Genomic DNA, 5,067 nt, shown 5'->3' on the forward strand with positions numbered 1-5,067 from the left:
GCCAGAATGACCATTTCTTTTTAGCTGATATCCTTGCATTAAGTTGCACAGAGAAACATTTTACTTAGCATTTTAATTTGAATTACAGTGTCTCTCAAATCACTGAGCAATCTATTGAACATAGTTTAGTGATATTTTACTAAGAAAGTATAGTGAGTGACTATAAAGCATGTACAAAGACCTGGGATACTTGCTTTCAACATGCTCTTTTGGTTTACTCTTAGGATGTAACGCTTAGTATGTAACACTAATGCACAACCCTTATTTACGCACACATTGTATAATAAGCCTGTATTAAATATGGTTATTACCAAAAGTGCATGCATGCCATGTCCTATTTTATGGCTACTCTTTCTCATCTCATTTATGTTGGAAGAAGTGAAATGTTTTTGTTTGGTCTAGGGAATGCAGAAGAAAAAAAAATCTAAGAACTATCTTCATTTCACTGGGCAAATCATATCACATGAGTAGTCCAACAAACTTGAGATATCAAGGATCATTTTAGAACGTGAGACCTGGTATAATATGCTTCACTAACCTCCATACCAGAGTGAAGACAATTTAAACACTCTTTAGTTCACCCTAGTCATATAATGGGAGTGACATATTAATCTGTGTCAGAAACCTCTGGACTCTAGTGTACCTTCCATATGGCCAAAGTTGAATGTGGTAGATATTAGTACATTCTTGGCTTTTAAATAATCTCATGTGTTGATTTGTTTTCATTTTCAGCCGCACTTACACAAACTAATACAGGAGCCACGCCATTGAGTTTCTTCCTTTTTTGTGTTTTGTTTTGGCAATGTTGAGGTTTGCACAAAATTTTCACAAATTATGCAAGCTCCCTACCACTCCGCTTCCTCTTAGGCTATGAGCCAGGCTTTGGATCAACACCCATGTTTTGCTCATGAGAACAAAATTATAATCAGAACACACTCAACAGTGGTAGCAAGTAGATGACTCAAAACAGTCTGAGTTCAGACAGAAGGAATTCGATTTAAAGGTTTATCTGTTATTAAATGATGAAGAAACTTTGTCTACTAACACCTTGTTTTTTCTATTAGTTAATGAGACTCACTTGAGCAGACTTGATGATCTTTAAGATAGCACCCCTTCATGATCAGGTCTAGTGCACCAGTAAATGTCCAGTAACAGTTTCTACTAGCAGATGTCCAGTACACCCATGTGCCATAAGCAAAAGGATTGCCCTAAGAAGTTTGCAATGATTCTTCATGGTCCCTAATCTGCCAGACACAGGCAACCTGAAATACAGTGTTGCTTTCATTTAGCTCTGCTTATGTTGGTTCCCAGATGCTCTGTATCCTCCCATCAAAAGTATTGCTTCTCTGACAACTTGCATCTGAATTAACGTTGACTTTTTATCCTTACCCCTAGTTGAGCACAGAAGTGGCCTAATGAATATTCACAATTTGGTCTTTGAAAACCCCAGGTATTTAGCCAAATTTAGATTTCACTTAGAAAACTTAGATAGTCTATTAATGAACTCAACAAGACTAACTTCAGGAACTTCAACTCTTTCTTAATTCCTACAGGTGAGAAGTACTTAGCTCTCAGAAATTATTTAAAATATGAATTATTATTCATGGTGACAACCCAATATAATGAATAATGTATTGCCGCTTTGCTATACTTTTTTTTTTTTTGCACTACTCCTCACACTACAAACACATCCCTTAAGAAGATTAAGCCTCTGCTTGTTTCCTCGCTCATACTACTAGGTATCATAAACTTAAACAAATTTAGCCTTGAAAGTCATTCTACACTGCCACAAGATATCATGTTGTCATATGGAGGTATTCATTTGTGGGGTGATACTTCTCATAATGAATGAACTTATGTGTTTACCATTAGTCAAGCTTGAGTTTGTCCTGTCTGCTCTACTGTAGTTGTATGTATAGCTTACATATAGATGAAGCCTTTCAGAATCCTTCCTGCAGAATAGAGCTCTGTGGATGGCATCAATCATTAGATATGAGATCATAGAAACCAGTGTTTCAGAACACACTCTGAAAGAGATACAAATGATCACTTTCAAGTCCTTGTCTACATAGATGGTAGTTATATTTATTTTTTTCTATTACTAACCTGCTGCAAATATGTCCAACTCACAATATTTAAGACATACTGTCATGGGAAAGCAGATAAAGATTATTTTAATTATGCTCTTTCATAAAACAAGAACTTAGTACAGCTAAGATGACAAATGTTTCCTGTTCTAACTATTACAATGTACTGATCCATTATCTCTTGCTTTCTTTTATTCCTGTTCATTAGCATAAAATAATTTTAATGCATGCAGATTAATTAGACTTTAATTGCTTAAAGGTAAGTGCTCCCAGCAATAGAGGTAACAGGTATGCTGATGAGTCATTCTATTATCTACTCTGTGAAGAGATAATGCCTCATACTTAGTGTTAAATATTTTAACCAGACAGGCTCTTTTAGCTCTTTGTTCACGGAGGGTATCACATGACTGCAGAATTGTGTAATGACTCCTGTGTGGATACAAATTGCCTTACACAAACCTAATATAGTGATACTTCTAAAAGAATCACATAGGAAGGAATGATTTTATCACAGAGGTACCTGTCTGCCTGCTACAACAATATCTTATTTTTCTATCCCCATCTTTGACTTTGTAAGCAGAAAAGGCAGGATTAAAGTGACTATCTCACTGCAATAGAGTTTGGTCATAGCGTAGAGGACTGCAGTTTCTCACATAAGTCCCCAACACGCTTTCCATTCTGTAGCTTCTTTCCACTGCCACAGGGGAGAGGGCAAATGAAAATTGATCCATCCTTTCAGTCAAGTCACCTTCAAGGATAAAAAACAGAAACAGACTTTGTTTCAGATGCACAGATCTCATTGCTGATGACAAATTAAGGAAGGACAAGTTTAAGTCTGAAGGCACTATTAAAAGAAGTTTTATAATTGTATTAATATGCAACAACAAAGGTTATAACCCTAATTTAAAGTGGCTGGCCCTGAAACCTTATATGCATATCACACTAAATTGCTCAGAAACACACACACACACACACACACACACACACACACACACACACACACACACACACACACACACATATATATATATATATATATATATATATATATATATATATACTTTGAAATATGAGATGCTTTGAACATGACCCTTCCATATGGAATCATAAAGAGGTGAAATGCAATCTGAGAGGACCAGGCCTGAGTATACAACAATAAGCAAAACCAGGCCATTAATCAGAGTTGGAGTGAGAGGGATCTTGGGACAAGGTGGAAGGTAGATGGGGAAGAGAGAAGTGATATAATTACATTTTAATATTTAAGATTTTAATAAAAGTAGAAAAATTAAAAGAACAATGAGACTGAAAAGGCAAACATGAAGCCTGCAGATGTGTCTGCCCAAAGTCTCTATGTCTCTTAGCTTGACATTTCTGTGGGACTCCAAATAGTGGGAGCAGGAGTATGTCTGACTCCTTTGCCTGCTCTTGGCAGTCTTTCCCTCTTATGGGGTTGCCTTGTCCAGACTCGATATGAGGAGTTTGTCTATGCCTGATCTTACTGTATCTTTTTTATTTTTATTTTATTTTATTTCTTTTGTCTTGTTTGGCTATTATGTCCCGGAGGCCTGCCATTTATTTTCTGAAGAGGAAAGAGCGGGAAAGTAGATCTGGGGAAGTGGATGGATGGTGGCAAGGATGAACTGGAAGGAGTTGGTGGGGGGGGGCAAATTTTGGTTAGTATGTCTTGTATGAGAGAAGAATCCATTTTTCATAAAAATTTTATTAAAAAAAAGTTTAACTAATGAAAATCATAGTTGCATTTTAGGCACTTTTCTCTTCATGCATTTATGTAAAGTGTTTCTTAAATTTAGTGCTGGATGTGTATTAATACCATACGCTTAGATAGCCTTGGTTTCTTATCTGCAGCTGCCACTGTAGTTGTAGCATACAGAGACATCTGAGGATGTCTAGGAATGATGCCAGATCAACTTCATCTAAGCATTTAAGACAAGAAGAAAATAATTATGGAATGTCTGTGCCAAAGGGTTTGGGACAAGATACACCTAGAATTCTTCAAGAGGTTTCTGTTGTCTGGCTAGCATGTGGTTTTTTATGTGGCATGTCTCTTTCTGTGGAAAACTATTGGTTTCCTGGAACCCAGGACCACAATTGGAGAACGGCCATTTTGAGGGGTCTTTCTGTGACAAAGAGGATTTCTTCTAGTGTCTTCTTGACTGATAGTGACATGGTAAAGAATTAAGAATGGGACTATGTCCTAATCTATCGTTTTCTTAAACACCTGTGTAAATCCATTACAGCAGTGAAGTACAGCTGTAGTAATTCCTAAACTGTAGGATCATTGTATGAAGATATACATGGGACTTGGATTTACATCGAAAATGACCCTTTCATGTGGAATCATTAAGGAGTAAAATGTAATTTGGGAGGAACAGGCTTGTTGATACTTATGTTGTATATTTAAGTACCTTGGGAAAGTTACTTTTATTCTGAAATCACATGTGAGTATCATAATTAACTCTTTGCTTCTTCTAAAGATTGAATTAGGAAGTGAAACTTACTCAATTAGCGCATTTTTATCACAGATTAATATTATAATACTCCCATGTAATGAAATATATTCTTTATGAGAAAAGGGAAATGTAATTTTCTCCATGTATAATAGATTAGTCATATAACATATTAGCTGTATTGGAAATATTGCCTGTGGCAATATCGCCTATAATAGCTTTTAATAAATTTTCTTAGCAGTACAAAAACCACTTTGTTTCTTGCAAGCTAAGAGTATCAAGTAAAACATTTCTTTAGCCTACATGTCTATATATACATGAACACATATAAATGCACAATATCATGAGGAGAGTTCAAATTCTTCTTATGTGGTTCTAGTTGACATGAAGTGATTATCTTCACTCCTCACTCACTGACTTGTTTTTTTTTTTTTTCCTTCAACATAGTGTATCTTCAGTGTCATTCAACTAAAATGAATAGGGTCCTGACTTATTCTTTTCAATAGCTTGTA

The sequence above is a fragment of the Phodopus roborovskii genome, unplaced genomic scaffold (assembly GCF_943737965.1).
Source record: "Phodopus roborovskii unplaced genomic scaffold, PHOROB, whole genome shotgun sequence".
In the NCBI taxonomy this organism is placed as follows: Eukaryota; Metazoa; Chordata; class Mammalia; order Rodentia; family Cricetidae; genus Phodopus; species Phodopus roborovskii.